This window comes from Carassius carassius, chromosome 4, assembly GCF_963082965.1.
Source record: "Carassius carassius chromosome 4, fCarCar2.1, whole genome shotgun sequence".
NCBI classification, from domain to species: domain Eukaryota; kingdom Metazoa; phylum Chordata; class Actinopteri; order Cypriniformes; family Cyprinidae; genus Carassius; species Carassius carassius.
The window spans coordinates 35,899,727-35,926,264 of record NC_081758.1 but is presented as its reverse complement, the minus strand read 5'-3'; the positions used below and the strand labels follow the sequence as shown (position 1 = coordinate 35,926,264).

Genomic DNA, 26,538 nt, shown 5'->3' with positions numbered 1-26,538 from the left:
AAACTCCAATAATATTTTACAATATTATTATTTTTACTGTATTTTTAATAAATAAAAATGCAGTCTCCTTTCAAAAACAAACAAAAAAAAATCTACGTTTTGAACAGTAATGTAGTTGGTTTTTTAAAATTGATGATAGAAACAAGATAAAAGTAGTAGTACGTAGATGCTAGTATTCCATTCTGAACACAGCCTTTGTCTCATTCCGTATCACTCTCATTGTCTGTCTCCTGCTGTACAGCACTTGTCAGTCTTACGGGTTCCATTAACAAGCCAGACAACAGGCCATTAGGCTCCAGGAGCTTAATTGCTCTTTAATTGGCTAATTAGTGCTCTGCTTTGTTTTTCACTCTCCCTTGACTTCTGTTATTTGCTTTTGATATCCCACCAGCATCTCACATTCTCCACCTACTGCACTTGTTTTTAAAGAGTGGAGGAGGTGGAGGAGGTTATTGGAATACATGGAAAATAATGTGCATCTGTTTTTAAGGCACTGGGAGATACATGTATCCTCATCGACATCTTGGTCAGTACTCACTTCTGCTCATGGAGATCAACCTTTTGAAGTTTATTTGTAGTCATACTGAAAATCCGTTCCTCTGATCAAGGCATAGCAAAAACAGAATGTTCTACATAACATCACAGTCATCACTGCTAAAACTTTACAGCGTGATCATTATCCCAAATTTTACGAGCAGCGTTTTAAAATGTACTAGTGTTTGATGGAAGGATGTTTTAAGCTTCACAATTTTGGCATCACGTGGCAGACACATGGATATAAATGAAAAATGAGAACGAAAGTCAACAGTAAGTAGGACTCAGTAAAGCAGCGGTGCACAAAACTGATTTTCTTTTTTGTCTTGCTTTCCTGGAAAAATATCTAAACATTATAAAATCAAAAGATACATGTAGAGATATAAAACAGCATAAGGTGAAACAAGATGTCTGAAATTTTATTTATGATTTTTTTACATTCTCAATATAAAATGGAATCATTGAAGGCTTTAAAAAACCTTGCAACATGAATGCTTTTTCCACCACTACAGTTGCATTGTAGCCAACCTGAGTGAATATTTTCATCTGTTTTAGATTATGTATATAAACGTTAACAATAAGACCGAAGAGCTTAACAAATCTATTATATGAGCAGCACTGCTGGCATCTCACCCACAAGGACACTACAACACATAGACTGCCATAGCATTTGAAATGTTGCCATAGAAACACATTGCAAGCCCAAGGTTTACATTTATGCATCTTGACTTGCGTTGTAAAGAATTAACAAATGTTTTGTCTGTACATGCAGACAAAGAAAGAGTTAGCATGCACCCAGTGTGCTCAAGCAATTTATTGTACGGCAAAAAAAAAATTAAATCACTGTCTTGATATTCACTCGTATTCACTGGACAAGTTGTTGTTCTGATGTTTGTATGATATGCTGTATAAAAACGGCAAGAGCTACGAATGTACATTTTTGATTGCACTATGGAAGTCTAAAATACTTGGAGACAGATATATGTTAGCATTCTTTTTATTATAAATCAAAGTTACTGTATATTACTCTTCTGGTTCATATGACCCAGGAGTTGCATGACCTGGATGCTGTTATATTTAGTTCATGGACATATTGTAAGATATATAGTAGCATTGTGATTCACAATTACTTTGATTTTATATTATATTTTATAGTTGATTTTTTTTATTGTAATTTATTTCAGTTTAATTTAATTTAATTATTTTGAAATAGCAGGTTTTCATACAGTAGCTACTTTAGAATGGCTGTGAATGGAGAAAAAAGTGTTATGCTCATTATTGGTGTAGTTACAGCATCTACCAGCAGTGGCTAACATGCGATGACATCACGCTTTATCGGTCTACCTTATTTTCCTATGTAAGCAAGTAAGCTATTTCCTGTGAATGTGTGAGACTCTGATTCTTTAGCCACAACAGGTAAATAGCATGATGAATAACAAAGTGATAAATTATAATTATATAACTAATGTTTTTAGTATAACAAAAAACATATAACAAAAATCCCCACCTAGGCTCACTGAAAATTTGTACTTGTGGTGACGTTTCTGCAACAACAATATTACGTACCTTATTGTATGTTTCATAGAAGTTTCAAAGTGAAATGTCCAGTGAGTGGCACTGAAACGCACGTTCGATATGTGACTGTGGCCATGTTTCCATTATGCTGGTACAGGCATGTATTGCTGTGTTTTTATTATCGGGGTGGTTCATAATTCAAATGCTCCGGTAGTGTCGCTAAATGGTTAATGGTTTCACGATATTTGCACATGAGCACTATACCACACAAGTGCAGGGCTGCATAGCATGAAAAATCATAAATATAAAACATTATATGTGATGCTAACATTTAAAAGTCTCGCAACGTGTTAAAATTGTTTTGAGGTCCTAATCGAAACTCTGCCCCTGTAAATCCTAAGTGTGAAAAGGAATAAAAATTGTCCAAGTTTTACTGCCTCTCATGTTCAAACTACAGCGATACATACATATAGGTACGTTTTTTTTTAGTTTTGCAGAAATGTAGGTAGAGGCACATATTTTCAATAAGCCTAGGTAGCAACCACCAGTTTGCATAATGGACTGTTTTTGTACATTGAAAGTAACTGGAAGTGGCTGACATTTGAAGCCTTGCACATTTAAGTAAAAAATGGTCACGCCTGGTTGCATTGGTGGATACAAACTCATGGAAGCAAACAGGTAGATCCTAAATCTTTCTCTCTTTGGGAGTCATTTCAGATGGGATGTTATGGCTTTGCATGCACAAACATGCTCACACATCTCGTGCTTTGCTCATCAACATGGCTCCTATGGGCAGAAACAGATATAGATTGACCTTTTCTGCTCATTACCACAATCTGCCCTTCTCATTAACACGGGAACGTTTCACACAGTATTAGACTTAATAAATGACTTTTCCTCTCCTCCTCCCTCTCTTCGTATTGCCCATTCATGCTCCCCTTGCTCTCTCACTTGCTCACTTTTCTGCTCCTGAGCCGATAACCCAGAGTCCCCTGGGGCTTGGCCTCCATAATCACGTCAGTTCACAGCCCGCTTATTTGAGCAGAATTGCTTAATTGGTATGTGTTCTACATAACTGTCGGAGTATTAGACTCACAAATGAAGGTTAGAACCTTGGTGCTTGTAATCGACTGGAAGAAATTGATTTGCGCTCAGACACTCTACAGGGAGAGAACTTTATGGTTCTCTAAAGAAATTAAGCTTTATAATTGTGTTTTTTTTTTTCAGTCCCCTCCCCCTAGAACACTTTTTCTTTGTTTTATACATTCACTTAAAACACTGTATTGATATTCTGACAAGTGGCAGAGGTATCTAAAAACATTTCTTTGATCAAAAACTATGTAATGGTCATCTAGTGTGATCCTGTTATCTTTGTCAACATTTTATGAAGTTAGTTGTACATATCTCAGCAGTTCGTAAATGAAATGTCTGAAATGTGAGTGGCACTAAAAGAATAATCGTGTTTGAAAATAACTTACCACCAACATTTAAAAACACATTTGCTCAAGCAACCAGGCCATTTAAGCCATTTATTATCATGACTCAAACCCAAGTGCTCCACATTGCAAGTGCAGTGCTGTACCAGGTAAGTGACAGAGCAAGTGTACTACATCAGAACAGTAAAAGCAATACATATGAAGCTGGTTATGTGATGCAAACATTAAAGTGTATTAGTTTGCAAATCATGTATTAAGTGTTTGATGAAGACATGTGCATGTGTACACTAGTGTACTGTATTTAATAGGCTTTGTAGTTGTGCATATTGTCAATAAATATGAATATAATCTAATATATATATATATATATATATATATATATATATATATATATATATATTATTTAACAATAACCTGTCCCTGCAATCATAATAAGTGGGGAAAAGGAGTATAAGTTATTGGTGTTTTACTGCCACTAGTAGTCACTTTAGATGAAAACTGCAATATATTGTAAAAAAAAAATTGAGGTTTTTTTGTTTGTTTTTCCAAAAAGCCTAGGTTTAATAATTAGTGTATAAAAACATAATGGATAAACATTTAGCTTGTTCAATAGTTTCTACTGCTTTACGGTCCAATGGCACATTTAATTTGTATTTTTTCTAGAGTTATTTGTCAACAGGAGATGTTTCGGAATAAAAACTGATTTTCATTGTTGCATCAGCTAAGCATTTGACACCAAGGTACACAACATTACATATTCCTCTATGCCTCTATTCCTCATAGCCTTGTTTTCACTCATGAAAGATGAAATATGTTGTCTACCCTGACTAAGGTCCATGGAGATTCTCATAAAGTGGTTTTATAAGGTTTTAGATGACAGTGTCAAGGAAAATTTCCCTTGTATAGTACTAGAGTAGTATAGGTTTCAGTAACTCAACTGGTTGAGCATAGCATTGGCAACACCAAGTTCATAGGTTCAATTCCTAAGGAACATGCAAAAGTTTTAAAGTGCATACAATACTGAGAATGTATTGTAAGATGGTTTGGATAACAACATCATTTAAATGCATACATTTAGTGTTGTAGGTAGTTCACTCACACAAGATTGTTTGTACTTTGATGTTTGTGAATAGATTATTCAGAGTTCAAGCTTAAGTGCATTAATAAGGAGGTGTGGAATCTTTTTTTTGTGTGAAATATTAAATGTTTCAAATGCAGAGAATATTAAAATGTAATAATTTCATTTGCAAGAGTTGCCCTGGATGAGAGCGACCTGATATTGAGCCCCAGCTTCAGTTATCAGTGGGTATTCTTATATATTTATAAGATTACACAAGTACCATGTTTCCAGACAAGGAACATCTACAGTCTCCACTGGACGTGTGCCAACTATAAGTTATATTTTAAAATGGGTTTGTATTATTGGGTAGAAAAGGTTGTGGAGTTTTAGTTTTTTTTTTTTTTTTTTTTTTTTTTTTTTTTTTTTTTTGAAGTTTAAGATCTCTATCCAAAATTATTTTTCTAGATCATTTCTAGTCAAGTCCAAGTTTTCTCAGAAGGATTGTACTTTGAAATTCTTTCAGGGCTAAACTGATTATGATATATGTGGTCTGACACAAAGTCTGAGCCTCAGTCTAAAATTATGTTAGTAAAACAACTTGCACTGAATGTTGAATCATCTTAAGATTGATTCTCATATTCTACAGCTCTCAGAGGCCTGGAATCGATGCTAATGTTTATGCAATTTACATTAGGCCTGTCAGCTTTAAGGCTTTAAGGAAACGTTCATCCCAAAAAAATGAAAGAAAATTTAGTCTGTTTAGTCAAACCTTGTGATATTCCAGAAGTGTTTTGATGAAGGCCTGTATGGGCCGATACGCATTGGTGGTTCTCAATTTGTAGCTCTACAAATAAAGTATTTTTAAACACCAAAATCTATGTGCGTGCCTGGATGTGGAATTGTGTCTTTTCTGTGGAATGAGATTCACTTAAACACTCTTTCACTTTATTTCTTCTGTAGAATGCAATAAGAAACTTCAACGAACTGTGCTGGTAATTCTTTTTCATGCAGAATTTGCTTTGCAAAGGATGTAAAAGTATAATTAAAATGGTTCAAACAATGGTCAAGTAGGTTTGGAATGACATTAAATGTGCTTTCATTTTGGAGTGAACTACTTCTGTAAATATGACACGCAATATAGTATAATAAAATTATATATGTGTGAAATGTATTATGTTATGTTGCATGTTGGCTTTGAATGCAAATGAGTTCTGTTTTAAAACTCGTATTTGTCCAAATAATACAGTCTGCCCCAGTTTTGACCCACTCAAACTAAACCCATAGAGTAGAAGCTTCAACATTTGTAGCATTAGCATGCTAGTGATTACTGATCTTCCCTTGATCTCTTCTAGGATTAGCCAAGCCCTTAGCATTTTAGCTAATCTGGTTCACACCTGTTTTTATTGACATAAGAGCTGAGTTTGAACAGTTCCTCCTCCCACAATCTGATGCGATCTGTCTTCGTACCCTCCCTAGTGAATCTTATCTGTTTTGGATGAGTATTTTGGCGGATCTTTCCTGGAAGACAGATTTATGGGTTTAGCCATTTGGCTCTAGGCTTCAGTTCTTGCAAAATCTCTGTGAAGTTCACAAAGTACAGCCTTTATTCTTTTGATGATGTTCAGGGATTGTGATAACCTATTTATTTCTATACTTAAATGTAGCAAGAAACTGTCATCTGGATTGGTTGGATTGTAGTCCATCTCAGCTCTAGGCTTCCAACATATGGTCTGTTGAGCTTTTGAAGCAGTTGAAACAGTCAGATATATTAATAAAGGTGATGGACCGAACTCACATTTTTCTAGGCAGTCTGTCTGTTGAAACATTCCAACAGTTCATCTCATAATAGCTGTTGTATGTTTCTGTAGAGAAAGATTAAGGGTGCGGCCTGGGAGATAGTTGTCTAAACATAGAGTTAAGACCTTCAGACTGTGTTTGTACATCTGCTGCATTTGTCAGGGTCAGGACTTACACTTTGAAGTCCTGGTTTGGGATTTGGCTGGATCTTGAAGCTTGGATTGGATTGAAGCATCTCTGGTATTAGCGCTTAGCACTTTTTTCCCTCCTAGATCTGTGGCCCAGCTCAGTCCTCGCTGCTTTTACCATGAAATTTGAGAAATTATTTCAGCTCTACTTTGACTGTAAGGGACTATAGGGAACATTTAATTAGTTTTTTTATTTATTGTAAGACTATCTAGTTTATCATTAGGCCAAGTTTTACCCCTTAGATTTCTATATTTGTTTTGCTCTAGCATGCAGTCACCATGAAATGGCATTTGCAAACCATTGCACTTCTTTAAAGTAGTCTATTTTTAAATTAAACCTTTAAGTTACGTAGACTTTAGTTACATTGCATCCCGATTTTGCCACTTTCTCATTTTCATATACTCGTTTACAAAAAACTTTAATTCAAGATCAGTCATCAGTATTTTGGCCTTTTCAAGAAAACAAATGGGGACCATTTAAATTTCATTTAGATTTTATCTTCTTAGTTAAATCTGCTGTATGCTGTTTTTAGATAATGTTATTGAGTTACAGTTCTCTTATACTAGACTTCACTTCTCCAAATCAAAGAAAAGATGTTAGACTGAGATACCTAGACTTGTATTCGTGTTATTTCTGTTCTTGGTTGCCATAATGTCACATGCCGATAAAGATCTCTTCGCCTCTATTTTAAATCTAAGATTCACAGCATAACCTGAATATAAAATGAGGGAGGGAGGTGCAGGCTCATTGGTCAAGGCCTCGTCTCTGACACAGTCAGGAGGAAATATGGAAAGGAAATTAAATTGCCCCATCATTCTGACAAAGGGAGGTGAGAGGAGGGAACTGACATGCCTTGTCACGCTTCATTGTTTCAGATCTCAAGTCTCATAAATTTGCACGGCTCTCATGAAAGAAAGCAATAATGCGTTATCACATTACCACCATAATTAACATTCACCGACTGTAACTGATCCATCTTTCATTCTCTCCGCTCAGGAACTGCCTAAACGTGTGCGTGTGTGAGTGTATGTGAATAAGTCTTCCATTTTGTGTCTTTGTAGGTGCCTGATATTTTTGCGTATACTCTCTCTGCCGCAAATTCCCCCACATTTCATCGCAATCGTCCTCTTTGATCCCTGCGTGCTGACATTCTTTCAGCCTCAAAATGGCAGCAGTCATTTTGAACACCAAGCATGTGCGCTAGTACACTCAATATCACAGTAGGTACCCACTCTAGCAGGGGTGACAATTCTTCTCTTTCAGACAATGTGGCATTAGTGCTTGTTAGCTCCACCATTAGCTATAGAGCTCTCAAATTGAGGCTTTGGCCGAGGATGTGTTTGGCTGGCTCCACTTGGAATTCCGTACCATGCATTTACTCCTGTGAGGAGAGTATTAGAGGGCTGCTTCGTTGAGCTCACAATTACTATAATCACAAAATTTCAAGTTGACGCGTGCCCACGGTGGAGGAGAAATGGAAGGTGCAATTATTTAAGAAGCTCCTGTTAGCTCTTCTCAACCGTGCTTCAGTGCTCCTCAGCCACAGCACCAATTCTTCAACAACATCTACAACAACCTGCAATTGTGGCTTTTTGCTCCACAGCTGATGGAATCCATTTATCAGGATGGCGCAGTGTGCAACTAGCCCTCCGCTATAGCCGATCCCCCACCCAGCGATGGCCTTTAGGTTTGTGTTTGTTTGTTTTTCTGCATTGTGTAGCAATTTGATCAAAGGCAATTTTTTTTCCAGCCTTAGAAAGGAAACCTGTCCAATATAACAGTTTTATCATTAAAGGTTGTAGGGCAATTCCAGATCAACCACAAGTGGATGAATTTTGTGCAGGAGATCTATTCGGTATAGCACTTAAAAAAAAAAAAGAAAGAAAAGTTAAGGCCTTTTCACATGACTCACGTCAAAGCTTCAGTGCACTGTTGAACACGCTGCTTTGGCCTCCACCTGAAAAGCATCATCAGTAGCAGCATGGAGAGCCAGTTTTACAAGGTTTTTAGGAAGAAAGTGGGAGGTACACTCAGTTTCACAACAAAAACATGTATTTGAGTTTAGAATGGAAAAAAATAAGCATAAAAATATACTGCAGAAAAAGGACAGTTGAAGGCACATGTAGGCAAACAAACATTGGATGATAAAAAAAGTGTGAAAGATAAATATATAAATGCAGTTTATACAAACAATATATATATACAAGTAAAAAAAAAAAATTAGAACAAAAGTACCAAAATATTTTTATTCACATATTTTTACAATTACAGCCATTTATTTTTACATTTCTTGTTGCATGGTACCCTAAAGAAATGATGTCATTGAGCCAAAATATGTGATATTCACAAATGGAGGTGCAAAGACAATGCATAGGGTAATGGCCTGAACCAAGAAAGTTCAGCGAAGGGTCAAAGTTGAAATAGTTTGAACTTTTAAATTGTTTAGTTTTGAATGCTTCACTCATTGACGTGCATTGTGGTAATGGGGCCGACTCTTTAGTCCATAAAGTTCAATGTAGGGCTATAGTTCATGTCAAACGACCTCCATGATGTTTCCTATTGATGTCCAGGTTCACAGAATCAAATTCTAGAAATTATTTATATAATCTGAAATGACTTGCAAGGGTGACTGTTTTTTTCCTTGAAGACCAGTGAAGAGTCATAAAGGATATTCAGTCATAAAACGATATTTGTAGAAGGGCAAGATGATGTGTGAATCTTAGAGGTAATGCAACCTTCAGATTTAGATTCCCTTTCTTTATAATGCCTAACTTGCAAGTTTCAGGTGAGATAATCCACTGGTTAAAGTCAGCCCGCATGGGTGGTCTCAATCTGACTCATTCCTACTCTGCAGGCGCACCTTGAAAGCCACAGAAAGGATTCTCCATCTCACAGATTGGGTGTATATAAAGCTGATTAGTGCTCTTTTAGTTTTGCAAAGGAGAAGGCTTAACCACAATGTAAACCACTTCCTATGGCTTTGTTTGCAAGGGTGTGAAAAAGTTTGATGTTCTGAATAGAATTGCCACGTCTGCTTTCTGTGCATTACGAACAAAGAAAACTGTTAGGCATTTTAAGAGCTATCAAAAATCTCTGGTGTATAAACTGAAACATTAATCATTTGCGCATTTGATTCGTTTGTCGTTTGTGGCTTTTAAATTGGTATCTTAGCTGTAGTTTAGCAAGATGTCATTTTATAGTAGATTCTCCAGCTCAAAGATTCCATTGAAATGATTAAAAACAGTCATTTTGGAACCCAATGTTGTGCCACAAGTTAAAAACGTACTTGTCTGAAAAAACTTCCATATACAAATGTGTCAGTTTTCAACAGGAGTGAATTATAAGTGCCTAATTGTCAGATGTTCACCGTTTTCGGAATAAATATGGGTTGCTTTTTGGTTAAATGTGTTTGGTAAACACAAACATCCTGAAAACAGAACAGTTCATGTGCTTCAAGATTTCGTGTGCGTTTGGTTGAAATGCGAGAGATGGTGAGTGAGGCATGTAATTGCATTAACCATTTTCATCCTCGTGGTGAAAGACCATGTGGTTCTCCAAAACACGGCTGACCAGTTTCTCAACACTTTAAATACTTTTCTTGCAGGAGGTCATTGGGATGATTTCTCAAGCCTCAGCATAATATTACTGTCAGATGTTTTGAAAGGCACAAAGAACATCATTCATTAAGAGACTGAAGTCATTAAATGCATTTCCACACTCATTTCGTTTTTAACGCTGCTTGAGACAACAATGGGCCAACGTGCGTGGACAACCCAGTCCTGTCCGGATATATGATGTACATCCCAAGAATTAGAAGGTGCTACTTAAATGTAAAAGTATTTTCAGATCATAAAATTGACATTATGACATATCTTTGTGAAAAGGAAATAGAAATGAAGAGAAAACAGGAAGAGGTTACAAGTACTTTCATATGGCTTTTTATTAGAGTGTTTAAGACAGATCTAATTTTAATTTGTGCAGAACACTATAAACTATTGACTGTATGCGTGTCTTATGACTGGTCTTGTGGTTTTTCGCTGCAGTTTCAGTTTATACACTGATCAGGCATAATATTGACAAACTTCCTAATATTGGTCCCCCTTTTGCTTCCAAAAAAACATAGAGGCATGGGCCCATCAACTTTGAGGACAAAATGTTCATTTGCTGCCTAATATATTCCACCCACTAGCAGGTACCATGATGAAGAGATGATCGGTATAGATATTCGCTTCACCTTTCAGTGGTCATAATGTTATGACTGATCGGTGTACATTAAGCGCAGAGTTATTTATAAATCAATTGCTTTAAAAACATTTTACCTTTTAAATGAAGTAAAGCTGTTGCTTTTTGTTCCCACTTCTCAGTTTGTGAACTTCCCTCTTTCAGTCCTTTCAATAAGTTTCTTGAAGCACAACCCTGTTAGCCTTCTCCAGACCATCTCTAAGAGAGACTGTGGCCTCTGTTTACTGGCCACTCAATCATTTCATAGGACTCATTTCATGAATCATTTTGTTCAAAAGGTGTTCCACACAGTCCCTGGTGTCAGCATATTGTTCGTCACTTAGAAACATGAGTGATTCTCAGGCTTCCGTTTGAGGCTTTGGTTAGATGTACTGGATTACAGTCATTTCAAGCGATATGAGGTATGTTCCCAGAACCGTCTCAGTGCTGGTGAGAGGTTGATCTGTGAAGAGATTAATCAGATCGAGAGATTAAGATTCCTTCGTGTGTAGTGACTCAAATACAAGTTAAAATATTCAATAAAAAAAAAAGTAGTTGTTGAAGTTGAAGTCTGTAATCAGTCAATTGAAATTGTGAAAATAAGGACTCATTTTCAAAAATTGGTTAATTTTAGGACCAGTATTTGACAGGGGTGGTACAGATGTTTGTTTTAGGCGGTTTTACTTTTATTTGACAGCATTTACTGGCCATATTTTTTTAGCAATCTTAAAAACTGTATGTGCATTATTTAATATTAATTGCAGTTATTATTATTATTATTATTATAAAAATAAAAAATCTAATATATAAAACTATTATTATTATTATTATTATTTTAAAAATAAACAAATCAGTAAATATAATAATCATAATCATGATGATATATCATTGATTGACTGATTCAAACTAATGATTAATTTGCAAATCAGACACCACTATCACAGTTTTACACTATACACCTCTGCCATCACCTCTGCCCTTTTTTTTTAATAGCATTGAGTTTGTTTTCATTGCTACCTGAACCTTTGTCTCTTCCTTCCTGTGTAACAGCCTGTTAAAGTGCTCTGATTACAGAGTGGATGTCTTCTTTTAGGCAGCTGTTGGGTTTGGCTTTCTGCAAGGCCAGGGGAAAAACAGCTGACTCTACAGTGGTACCAGATCTTTATATAGCACAGGGACGTCCAACCGGTTAGCATGATACTGACAACTAGATTAATGGCCATACTCACTCTCTCTCTCTCTCTCTCTCTCTCTCTCTCTCTCTCTCTCTCTCTCTCTCTCTCTCTCTCTCTCTCTCTCTCTTTCTCTCTCTCTCTCTCTCTCTCTCTCTCTCCATTTATTACACTCAGCTTACTATGTTTGTTTATAAACCTCTTGAGGGAGGTTTATATATTTCGTTACTGAGACAAGTCAACGTGAAGTATTTTACATATGCATTCAAATGTATGTATTCAAAGTATTTTATATATGCATTTTTACATCTAAACGTACTTTTTTATAGTGTATATATACTTTTTTACTACTTCTCAATACTTTTTTTAATATATATATTTGTAATTTTTGTTGATAGATGCTAGTTTTAGTTTTTCTCTTAGTTTTATACATGTAGTATGGATTTTCAATAATAAATTAATGAATTTTCTGGGTATTTGTTTGATTAAATAATAGATCTGAGTCGTGTCATTGACAAATTTTTACTTTAACACCAAATATGTCGCATTTACCAACAAGGCTATATATTTATATAATTCTATCTTTAACCCTGACAGACTACTATATAAATCTCATCTGTTTTAAGTTTTCTCCCTTGATTTTGTATGGAAATACTATTGCGTCATATATCAAGATCTCTTGTCAGCTATTCAAAATGCATTAGCACTGTGTGCTCTTAGCTCTATGTGATGGATCACATTACTCGCATGCTGTATTCAGGCCATAGCTCTGTGGGGATTTTTCCTGTTGTTTCCAGATAGCTGCTCCCCCTCTGCCCTCATTTTAGTTTAATTGAGTCCTCGTTTCACAGGACCGCTTCAGCGTCTGGGATCAAACTGGGAGCTCCTGCCAGGCCAGTGGGACTGCAAACCACATGAGGCAGAGTGAAAGAGAGAGTGATGAGCAAATCCCTCTGGGCTCCGGGCTGCTCTCCTCCCCTGAGTCACTATGTCTTTATCTCCTTCGCCGAGGCTTTGTTAGCCATTAGCGACAGGTCTCCGTTAGTAACGACAGAGGGGCTCTAGGGCTGTGCGGTCAGGATCAGACAGGAAATAAGATGCTCCCGCAGGAGGGACGGCAAAGTCACCACACAGTGCTGATTTTTAAAGTAGAAGGCTAAGAGAAGATCATTTTTTGGTTGACCCTAGTGCAGAAAGAAAATGAGGGGGAACGTAAGAAATATCACTAGCAAGATTTGAACTAGTAAGCATGAGCTCCAGAGCTTAGTGTAGCGTAGCAATTGTGCTTAAGTAGTTTATTAAAAGTTCTTTGTAGCTCAACTTAAAGTATACCGGCATTAACATGTAACACATTATGTTCACCAAAAGGCATTTAGCACCAATGCTAGCATTATTTTTATTTCCATATTACATTCCATTACAAATACATTTAATTTGTAGATATTTTATTCAGAGAAATGTATATTATTTCATAATTTTTTTACAATAGTGTTTTCTAGGTAAATAAATTAAAACGAATTATAGTCAAAAATGATTTAGAAAGAAGTGTGATTTATTGTATATTTTTGTGTTTATTATTTGAGTGCTGATCCTCCTAGACTTACATTTTAAATACGTTGGTGTATTTTATTTTATTTAGCTAACACACACACACACACACACACACACACACACACACACATATATATATATATATATATATATATATATATATATATATATATATATATATATATACACATTTATATTAGTCAACATCAAATGTGTGTGTGTGTGTGTGTGTGTGTGTGTGTATGTATAATGCAGTGTAAGTCATAAAATTCATAAATATGAATGTCCATCTTCAATTTTAAAATGGCCTTTTGATATTAGCATTATTTTCATTTAAAAAAAAATACTTTAGAAATTTTTTACCATTAAAAATGCATCTAATTCGGAAATGTATCCTCGACATGAATAGCTGGGTTTGGACCTCAGCTGCAATATTTTAATGTAATCTGTCAAGCCGATAATGTGAACCGGACCTTATTTTTGTTCAAAACAGGTGTGCAGGCTTAATGAGACTGCATGCATGTTGCAACACTACACATTTGTGCTGGAGACCATAGTCTGATTTTAAAAGTGGAGATAAACACTTCAGATGTTGTCGCAGTGGGTCCACGATCCCTCAATGTCAGCTCATTTATGTTTAGCAATTCAGAGATAGAGTTAATGAGATCCCCACAGGCCGCCCCCAACAGAGGCTTTCCACTGCGCTCCCAATGTAATATACATCATGTCTGCTTTCAAATCAATTACATTTTTTATCTGATAAAAACGTAATGCGCCTTGATTGAGTTTTCAGCACGGCAGTCGACAGTGTTTTCGCAGCCTGGAAAGGGAGCCAATTATAACAGGAAGTTTAATCAAATTAAATTCCACTTCACCCAGATGCACTCTTTGTGGAATGTGACTGAAAATGTTTGTCTTAATTTGTTTTGTACTTTTGTTGATGTTTCTGCTCTTTGATAAATCGCTTTCCTGAAGAGGAAATATTTTGAACTCAATGAAGCGTGACACAGCGGTACATCAGGCCATGATGGATGGAGTCTTTATTCCTTCGCAACTCTGTTGTTGTTAATTTCAGGAAATTTATTTGAAATCTATTTATTTGTTTATTCGCTTTTTCAGCTTGATATCTTTTAATTTTCGTCTTTTCATTCCATCTTTTTCTGTCTTAGACTCCTGCTGGTCTATTATTGGAGCTGTTTGAAGTTAAATGTTTTTACTGTTTCCTGTTTTTTACACACGTGGAGACCATATGACACTGTATCTCATGACCATGTTGAATGTTGAATAAGATTTCTGGATAAATAGAAATTATCACAGTAGTCATGCTAGTATCATGCTAACATTTATCATGTTTAAGTATAATAAAACAATTGAAAGAAGGAACATACACACACACACACACACACACACACATATATATATATATATATATATATATATATATATATATATATATATATATATGTGTGTGTGTGTGTGTGTGTGTGTGTATGTTCCTTCTTTCAATTGTATATATATACACTACCAGTAAAATGTTTTTGAACAGTAAGATTTTGATAACACTATACAATAAGATTCCATTAGTTAATGTTAGTTAATGTATTGACTAACATCAATGAACAATGAACAATACATTTATTCCAGTATTTATTTATCTTTGTTAATGTTAGTTAATGAAAATACAGTCGTTCATTGTTTCTTCATGTTAATTCACAGTGCTTTAACTAATGTTATTGTAAAATGTTATTCTTTAGTTTATAGAAAGATCCAAAGATCAGCACTTATCATAACATTATAATTCATAATTTCATATATATATATTCATATATTTATTCATATGTGTGTGTGTGTGTGTGTGTGTATATATATATATATATATATATATATATATACATTTTCTTTTCATTTTTAATTTTTGCTTTGCTTTTTGTTTTTAAATTATATCTATTTTTTAATGTTTAATGTTCATATATTTCCATTTTATTAGTTTTGTGTTATAATGATAAATTATATTGTATCAAATGTTTAATGTTTGGTTTAGTCAAAGACTTGTTTCAGTTTGTTTTGTTTTGTCCTGTGAGACTGTGAGATTTTATTGCAAAGGCCACAGATGCTGCCTGTAGAAGTTATGTTTAGGCCGGACTATTCCTTTATACAAATATCCTTACATTCTTGTAATTTGAATATAAAGATATTATAGCGATGCAGACTTACTGCGTGCATTTCTTTAATAAACAATGATTTAGTGCTAGGCCTCTCTCTCTCTCTCTCTCTCTCTCTCTCTCTCTCTCTCTCTCTCTCTCTCTCTCTCTTGCTCGCTCTTTACCTCCTTTCCAGCCCTGCACATAAATCAATTGAGATGAAAGTTCCATAATTGTGCTTGCTGGGAGGGATTTGAGCAGAATTGCACTATGAATTTTTTAAAGGGAATTTTTACTAGCTGTTCTGCAGGAAAGGAGGGAGAGGAGAGGTGAGGCCGTAGAGGATTTATGCGCCTGACTTCTTCATTACCGAAGTCATTTTGCTGCAGATGATAGTGTTGAGCCTGAGGGGACATTGGTCCCAGCACACTAACTCAGATTTTAAACCTGCTTAATCTTTCGAAGAGAACATTTCAGCACAGCAATATTAATGTTGCATTAGGGGTTATATTTTTCTGCTAGTGAGAGAGGGGTCCGAGTTTAATTTTTGCTGGATTTCTCCAAGTGGATAATGAGCCAAGTTGTTCTGCTTGCAATCAGATTAAATGTATGTGACATTAAAGAGAAATAGAGTTTGTATTTGGTGTGTTTAGAATTTTTTTTTTTTTCATTATTAGCCACCATAACACCAATTTAAAATTTCTTTAAGAATGGACACTCATATCCTTGTTTTTGTATATGATCTCAGTGATCGATCATTACAGCACAATATTTGTGTGACTTTCCATTTTTAGAATTGTTATTGGTTGCATTGACATAATGGATGATTCAATTTATTACGCATGCCTTGAGATATGTTTTGGTCATGACAACAAAGCACAGTACTTCCATCTGTCACGTGTACTTTGACCAGCAGCTGATAGTAAGTTAAGTTCCCAGTCTTGAATATCAACATATGCAGTCTCTCTCCCTTTGTCTAATTTTGTCACACATTTTCCAGCAGCCTAGGCCAAAAATGGTCCATTAGAGATAGTTTGAACTCCAGGGCTGATCCCCATAATTGTAATAATCATAATTTTTACAAACTGAGCAGATGACTTCATTAGGTTAATCTGAACATGTACACACTGTATCATTGCTCTGACACCAGACTCGTTCATTAAATGGCGGTTACTTCCGCTTGTTTGACTCCTCATAGCTTTTTATTATAAGCCAACCATGGTATAAAAGCTGCACATGGGTTGTGTTTAGCTGGATAGCACTATCAAGAACCCCAACTTCCAATCTTTCCAGGTTAGGGTCAATTTCTTTGATTTGGACAGTTCAAGATGAGTTGAATTTAATTCATTTGGCAACTTGAGAAGTGTACATAGAGGTGTAGGAATCAATCAGTACTGCACGCAGAATTCCATTGTATCTCCTGAATTGAAATGGAGCTGACCCCATCTCTGCAAATGACCACTTTCTTTCTGTAAAAGAGTTCTGTCTGCTTTCAAGGTTAACACTCTAAACATGCCAAGTCTCATTCGACCGCCTGCCCTGCGAACGCTCAATTTAACAGCCCACTAGGCTGAGGAACATAGGGCTAAATCCCTCTCGAGCGGATGGAGACGGAGAGAGATGATTGTATTAGCTTGTCAGCACCTAATGTTGAGCTCAATGGGCAGCAGAGACAAGCAGATATAATTAGCTGCCTCTTACTAGATATCAGCAGAGTCAGACTGACAGGAAGTAATGCAATGGAAACAAGAAATGTTAGTTTTGTTGATACTGGTGTGTCGGGTGTCATAGACTCTTGGTGTTTAGTTTGATAATATTAGCTAGAAAAGTTCAAGATCATATCAAATCTATTTGCATATTTTAAGACCAACATAACTTGAATGATACTACACAGATCTCTGGTAGTAAAACAATATCATGGGGATTCATTAAGAATGACGTGCGCACTGTTGCATCTTATTCATAGTTATCTTATTGTGTTTCCATTCATTTTGTGTATAAAGAATAATTTACTTCTAAGGTTTCTTTTTTGTCAGGAATTGTTAATTACGTAGACATTTATTCTGAGCTCATGTTTTATTGGAATGATTTTGTGCACAGAGTTGAGTTTTTTGCTTTCATTGTTGATAAGCAGCATGTGGTTAGCATCACCATCTTGGATCCAAGAGGTCTTGCATCAGATAAGAAGCCAGCTTGGTTTTCAGTGATTTACCTCAGCTTCACTCTAATTTAGTCCAGTGAAAGTCTGTCTGATCCAGAATGGCTTTAGTACAAGTTGTGCACTAGCAGAAATTGGATATTTGACACCTGTGTTAAGAAAAAACGAAATAATTTGTTTTCTCCCTAAATTGTGTCCAGTGTATGTATTTTATCGATTTGTATATATTTTATTTTTGTCATTTTAGAAACATAATAGTAACATATAGAATAGAATTACAGCAACAAATAGTAGAATAGAAACTTACTAGTTCATGTAATGATATACACCTGTTGTTACACTGCTAGAACTTCATAAAACCACCAAAATTCACTGAGACATTTGGTGAAGTATAATAATAAAAAAAATTGTTTAAGAAATTGAAAAACAGAAGACATTTGTTTCATATATTATTATCTAATGCATTAAAATACAGATATTTGATCTATTGAGACTTGCATCCATATACATTTTAGGGCAGCTATAGATGTTTAGGTGCCACAAAATGTAGAAGATTGTGTTTCTGTTATTCCAACAATCAAGGAATGCCAGCACATTACAACAAATTTGTTGCGGATCCTCTGCAGAGTCCAAGCGTGACCAATGCAGAAAAGAAGATTGAATGGGGGTATTCTCTAGGATTTGTGAAAGAGCCCCCTACAGGGCCCTCATAGTTGGGGAGCCCACCCCCTCAGCAAGACCTGCTCCAACCAGTGACCTTGAAAATCCCAGGAAGCACTTTGTGACAGTCTCCCAGGCAACGGTCTTGGTTCGCATGGTAACTAGCAGCTTGACTCAATCAATCAAGCCTGGGCTTAGACTTTGAGAGCTGGGAGGAACAGACCTGGAAGGCATACAAAATCTTTTGGAAGGCGATCAAAAAGAGAGTGATGCGTTAATGTAGTGATGCCTTGGGTTTCCTGGGTGTTTGTGAATAGGGATTACTTTGAAGAGAGAAAATAAGATACATAAGACAAATGATTTACTTTCTCAGTGCAAACCAGAATTACAGTCATGCTTAACTTTTTCTGATTTGTGTTTGAATGCGCTTTATGCACATATGTGCTGTTTGAGGTGCATTGGACTTTAATGAGATGGAGGCATTCTCTCTAGATCTGACAGCATCTGCAAGCATCCGATAGGAACGTCTCAGAAAACAGACACAACAGAAACAAGCCAAATCTGAAAAACTGGAGACATTCTACAGAATTCCACTTTGATCTTAAGAATGACTTGCTGTCCACGGCATTTCCAGATCTTCTTTTGTGTGTCCATATGTCTCAAAGGAGACTGTTTGGAGCACACACTGGGAACTTCTGACATTCAAATGAGCTTGATTGAAATACACAACTTCATTTTAAATAGGGCTTAAGAAGGTGACTTTGTCCATCGGGAGCTGGATAATTAGCATCTCACTTGATACACCTGAAAAATACTGTATACTACATAATTATTTTAATTATTTAATTTATTTTATTGATACTAATGACTCAGAACTCAGAAACTTAAAATAAATTATCATTTGCGTGCAGTATACCCAAAAATAAGATCATAAAATGTTGTGATTGAAACCTGAAATTGGGTATTCCAGGCTTTCTGACACAACTTTAACACTAATCCAAGACATTCTCCTGCACTGACATCTCTCTGCTACATCTCCTCAAATCAGAACGCAACCTCCAATCGGCTTCACCCGTCATGAGACATGTCTCAAACGTGAGACAACTTTGCATTTATAAGATTCAAGACTATCAGCTTGACACTCAATTCCCAGGTGGGGGAAAAAGAGAAACACTGCAAACCCTGAGAGATGAAGAGAAGAGGAGAAACGACAGGCGGAAGACAGAGCGCTGGTAGAAAATCAGAGTTGTAGCAGCATTAATTGATGGTGCTGAGTGCCATATGCGCGGCCATATGGAGCCGGGCCCCTCAGGAGAGCTGTAATAGACAGCCTGCAGCCACTCACACAACCTGGCACATTTACAAACAAGGGACAAACCATTAATATACGCCCAGGGAGAGGGAGCTGTCAAAGTAGCACAAATTGTTGACATTTTTTTCCAATACTGATTTACTTGTTTGTTCTTTGCTTCTTTGTCTTTCTATATGTGTCAGTGCAATAATTAAAATACATATATTAACATTAAGCAATATGTAGTTAATTAAATGAAATAAAATGACTCCAACTGTTACTCCGCTCTTTAATGTCACGTGATCCTTGATCCTGAAATAATTCTAATATGCTCCTTTGGTGGTCAAGAATCAGTTCTTAATTTTTCTGCTACTGAGATCCAGCCCCATTCTCATCCACCTTGTTTGAGAGTAATGTTGCTCTAGAGTTACTGCTAAAAAGAGGAAATTAGAAGGAAGAAAACTAGAGAGCACAGGTGAAAGAATACAGGGAGACTGAGCAGAACTGCGTTGTCTTGTTCTTCGGAGGAGAGAGAGAGCTGTTGAATATGGCTGTTAGTGATGTCTTCTGCACACACACATAGAGAGAGTTAGAGAGCATGTCTGTGATATTCCTGGTGTAGACATTGCACTAGGTCAAATGGCAGTATTTTTCTCTTGCTCTTTTGTTTTGTCCTCCCTTGCTTCTCTAAATTATTCAACGCCTGAGGACTCTCTCTCTCTCTCTCTCTCTCTCTCTCTCTCTCTCTCATTTGCCCTGTCTCCTTCTCTGTCTTATATTTCCTTTCTATTGTTTTTTTCTCTCTTTGTTACTCTTTTTAAATTTTATTTCAAGAACACTTCACAAGCTGCACTCCAAGTTTTCATCAGTTGAAGCTAAACAGAGATCCTGTATGACAGCTCGCGACAATGAAAAACAAAACAAGACCAAAAAAATGATTTACTTTGTACAAATACAGAGACAATACAGATCTTTGCTTTTACTTTTGACATCCAGATCCAGTCTGATAGAAACACAACATCTCAGTTCCAAAACGTAGTCTGCTGTCTACCTACACAGCCGCTTAAGAAATCATAGGTTACTCCATTTGGATTTTTATTTTATTTAAATTCTTTTTTATTTTATTCAACCTTTTTTTATTTGTTCATATATTGATTTATTTAATCATTCATTCATTAATTCACTCATAGCTTTGTTTTGTTTTAATTTCTTACTAGATTACTCCATTTGGGCTTTTTGTTTATTTTATTCATAATTTTATTTAAAAACATTTATTTTATTTGCCACTAGTTTGCTCTATTTGGAATTATTTTAGGTTATTGTTTTTATTTGATTTTATTCAACATATATTTGATTTTATTCTGAATTTTCATTTTATTTCACAACTTCTTTTTCTTTTTCACTATGGTTTCACTATGTTAACTAAATTTTATGATTTTTTTTTTTAAGTTCAATAACTTCGTAAAAAAAAATTACATTGTAAAAATTACGTAAGTAAAAAGACAGTTTTGGTAGTATTTTATAATTTTATATATTTTTGGATATATGTTGTGAAGTATATAGACACCAATATGTAATCAAGTAATACCTGAAACACTGGAACCATATATATATATATATATATATATATATATATATATACTGTATATATATATATATATATATATATATATATATATATATATATATATATATATACTGTATATATGAAACCATTTTTTTTTTTTTTTTGAGCCTGTATTGGATGGTTTTTACACATTTTATGCATGGATTGATATCTAACTAACTAATATCCAAATGTCCAAGCGCACTGCATATAGCCTGTTACACTGTTAATAAAGTATAAAAGTTAACGTAAAGTAATATTAAAATAATTGGAGCACATTTTACAAGAAAATACTATTTCAGTTTTTCTAAAAACAAAAAAAAGAAATACACGGTTAATTCAATGTGCTTTTGTTTCTATTTTATTCAACATTTTTATTTAATTTTATTCTGAATTTTCATTTCAACTTTATTTTATTTGTCACTGTTACTCTATTTCAACTATTTTTTTTTTCATTGGCAATATAAATGTGCTCAATTGTGTTTATGCCAAACCGATGAAGCACACTAAATGGAAAAATGTAAATTAAAAGACAGAGAAAGCCATCCCCCTTCAGTCTCTGTCACCCGTTGTCAGGAGTCCTATGGTTGAATGACAAGTCAAGCGTGAAACGACTGACTGCCCCCAGAAATCAGAGCTCTGGCCTCCTAGGAACTGATACATGCACATACACACACCACAGTGACGGAACAGAGCGGGCCAACGACTCGACTGCTGAGTCTTCTTTCTCCCTCTCCCTCTCTCCCATTCTGTCTAGTCTCTGATCCATCCATCCTCACTTTATTCTCAGTGTTTTGCAGCCCACACAAGGACACAGAAGAGAGAGAACGAGCAGAGATAGAGAGAGAGATTGAAGACGAGAGAAATGCCTGTAGGCTCAATCTGTTCTGTGGTGCACTACACGCAGGCCATGGGGAGACCTCCACTCACTCCATCAAACTGTCAGACACACACACATTCAGGCTGCAGAGGGAGAGGCTCTTTACTGCCCTGGAGGCCAGTTAAAGTCAACATCCCATTTCCTTCCTTCCCTGCCTAATTTCTTCAGCACCCTCACTTAAATTCCTACGGCCTAGTGCACTGTGTTTGTGTGTGAGAGTGTGTGCGCTACATGCTTCTGTTCATCTCCAGCTTGTTTTGCTGCTATACACTGGAAGAAGCCATTTCTTACTCAGAAATTGCTGGTAAATTTCACAAACAATTACAAAGAAACATAAGCATATTGAGTTAACCATCTGTATACTTCACAACATATATCCAAAATAATAAAATTTACAAAGTAATAACAAAATTGTTTTACTTTACAATGTGCATTGTATTTTTTTTTCTGAAGATTTAAATAAAACTGATTATTGCAGTTGATAGAAACCATTTCAGTCTTTTTACTTTCTGAAATTTCTGTTTAATTCAATGTCTTACTTGATGTTTCTATTTGTGAAATTTACTAGCAGTTTATTGAAGTTCATTGTAAATGCCAATATAACGTGGCATGTATATAGACAGAGGACAGGGTCAAAGACAAAACACTGTCAGGGTAACTCACAAGACACTAAAATAATGCAATAAACTCTCACTAAATAACAGAAAATGCAACACACAACAACTTAATGTTCATTACTAATAACAAAAATAACAATAAATCACTTTTTTAAACAAAGTAATTCTAGAAAATCCCTTTTACTGTTTTTCACCGTAAATTTTATGCAACATTTTTACTTGCAGAAGCCTTAAATTTGATAGTATTTGACAGTAAAATTATATATGCTACAATGTTAATACCATTTATTATTATTATTATTATTATTTTATGCATTTAGCAGACACTTTTATCCAAAGTGACTTACAGTGCATTCAGACTAACATTTTTTACCCAACATGTGTTTCCTGGGAATTGAACCCACAACCTTGCTCTGCTAACGCAATGCTCTACCACTTGAAACTAGCCACAGGAACACTATATTTATTACACAGAATACTTGATTCTGATTGGTCAGTCGTGACATTCCGAGGTATGTTATCCCTGGATAACAACTGGTAAAAGTTGATAACACAGGCTTATCCGGGTAACAGCAGTCGGCGCTGTACTCTTGCTTGAACTATTTTTTTCTTGGTTGAAGCTTTGCATTTGCTTAGCTAATTAAATATTAGATCTTGATTCAAAATGGTGTGCAATTTATTTAATTATGTCATGCTGGTGTTGCGGATTCACTTTCGTTTCATTCAAATGCAGCTGCTGCCATTTTGTTATGATTGTTTTGTACGCTGTAATGGATTATAAAAGAACTAACAAACTGATAAAGTTTTTAAAAATTTTTGTCTTAATTCTTTTTTTGCCTCAGTTATTTATGTGATTAAATGTTGTGTAATAAGTGGTTTGACTGCACCGTTACCCCTAAATCTCTGTCTAGTTTGAACTTGCCGCTTGCTCGCAACTGCTGTCTATAAGGAAGTTTTGCATTGAAATATTTCAACTCAAATCAATATTTTGCATCTAATTATTTACTTATGTGGCAGGTAGCCGTGTTATAAGTGGGATAAAGTACATCCAGCCAGTTGTTATCTCAGAATAAACCCCTTAAGGCTGATCACCCTGTCGGGGTTTATTCTGAGATAACAACTGGCTGGATGTACATAATCCCCTGCTTAAAGTCACTGTACTGTATATGGTCATGTAAATTACAGTTAACCAATTAACAGGTTTTACTGTAGCATTTGTTTGTTTGTTTTACTCGACAGAACATTTCTTTTATCTGGTGTAAGCATCATCATGGAACTTAGGTTCATTGTATTTACAAATGGCAGAAATAGTACATTCAATTTTGAAGGAGTAGTATATCTGTTTTTCAGAAACACGTTCATGTTGCCAAGTGTGAGTGGGATGCACATATCCAAACAGATAGCAGATGATCGATCATGACGCATGAAGTGACTAAGTGTAAATAGGCCCTAAGTGCTGTAAAAACTCCCTAACTCTCCTTTGAGATTCCCTGTCACATTGCATATCTCCAAATGCTGTAAGACGTCTCAAATGTTCTCATGGGCCGGCAGCTGAGAGCCACAGAGGCACCGTTTGGCTCAGTTACAGACGTTAGTCAGTGATTACAACCAAATGATTCCAGTGTTTAGCAGATAGCTTGAAGACAGCATGAAATGGCATTCAAAATGCATTTAACATCTGTAATGTGACTTACTTGAGTGAAGCAATGGCAAATAACATTTTATCCTTGAATCGTTTGTTGTCACAATCATGCACATAAAGAGCAGTAACATTTATTAAGAACTTACAGTAAGTGGAGTCAGTATTGCAACTCTTTGCTGGTTTGCGTGTATTTATGTTATAGTTTTAGTTCTCAGCATCACATAGTATTACAACTATTATAGTTTTTTGTCAACTATTTGTATTTTCTGTCTTGTTCTTATACAATATGGTTTTGCACTCGATTAAACAGTAATTGTTGTTAATTGTGGAAGATTTGGGGCATTTATAACATAAATAGTTGATGTAATTAGTATCAAAAAGAGTATCAAACATGCTGCTGCCTAAAACAAGTGTAGCTTTTCAAATCTTATTCTCACAATCCCATTATAGCAAATGTCTGTTTACACATATTAATAGTTATATGATGTAAGATCAATTATCTCATCACCTTGGCAGTTCAAACACACATCTGTGATTCCCACAAGGCCTGGACATTTTTTGAAATATTATTTTTTTTAAGTTTCCTAATACAGTAAATAGCCAATCACTGCAATTGACTTCTTTACCACCTGTTTACAGATTGTCTGGCTGTGTGGCTTGGAAATGTTCCAGTTCATTGCATTTAGTTAGGTTGTGCTTAAATAGTTAAGTTATGCTGCCATGCAAAGGCAAAGATGCCATTAAAGAACTTAATTTCTTTAGAAAAGCGTTAGAAGAAAAAATGTCCCTTTTCAGCCGATTTTGTTGATCTGTAAGTCATTGCTGACTTGTGTGGGCATATCTATATAAAACAAGAAAAGCTGCACTGTCCGTTAATGACAACCCAAATGACAAATTAGTTTGCATGCTTATTTATTAATTTAATAAGTGTTTTATACTTGCTGTGGGTAATATGTATACATACTATATATTTCAGTGTATTATATTAAATTACATATTACTGGTTAAAAGTTTGGAATAATTAAACTGAAGTAATAACATTGAAGTTTAAGACTGAAGTAATTGCTGTAAAATAGTCATTTTAAATGTAAATAATATTTCAATATTAATGTTTTATTTTATTTATTTTTTCAAAAATGCAGCCTTGTTGAGCATAAAAGACTTATTTGTAAAAAATTACCTGCGTATTTTATTATTATTTCTATTTTTCCTTACATAAACAAAGTTTTAATCTGTTGTCTGTGACCCTTTAACAGACTGCCAATTCTGAAGTCTTTTTTGTATCGTCTCTCTCCTCTCTCTGCATCCCTCCCACATCAACTCAAGTTCTTCTTGTCCTATATTCATCATTATCTCTCTCTCTCTCTCTCTCTCTCTATTTCTACCTTCTGCCTCCTGATCAGATCAATAGTTCTTAATCCATCCTCTCTTTGGTCCAGTCATTTCCCGTAATGCCCAAAGGCAAAGTCACATGTCAAACTGCTTCACGAATTTGATGCCTTGATCAAATCAAAGTGTGGGCGTCTGGTTTTGATCCATCATTTATGCAGGGGTCGAGGAGTGCTGGTGTCTTCTCATCTCTGAAGGTTGGCGCTCAAGCAACATGACTGAAATATTATGCTGGCATAGTTCTGTGAAAGCTCTTTGTTGACCTTGAGTCGGGATGTTGATATATTTTTAGACAAAAACGGTTTGATTATTTTTCTTTCCTTTGCTATTGTAAGTAGCCATTTTTTTTTCTAACATGCTTTTGTGTAAGAGGGGCTCCAGGAATTGTTTGCCCTTCCGTCGATTAGGGTAAGATATTTAAAATCGGCATGGACTTCGCTTTGTATTAAAAAGTGGTGGGGAGAGTGGCACCCAAACAATTTTTGGAGGGAAGGACAGATTTGAATGTGCTGGTGAAGTCAAAGCTCATGAATATTAATTAGGTTACACTCTAATATTCGGTAACACTTCATAATAAAGTTTCATTTGTTAACATTCATTACAGCATTAGTTTACATAAACTAAGAACTATGAATATGAACAATATATGTTTACAGGCAACTAATGTTTAAAGATGTGA

General features: G+C 35.4%; 1 protein-coding gene across 11 annotated transcripts in view; it reads left to right on the top strand.

Annotated features, from left to right (window-relative positions):
* Nucleotides 1–26,538, top strand: part of fbrsl1 (fibrosin-like 1) — a 283,256-nt gene that overhangs the window by 147,442 nt on the left and 109,276 nt on the right. The window lies entirely within an intron of this gene.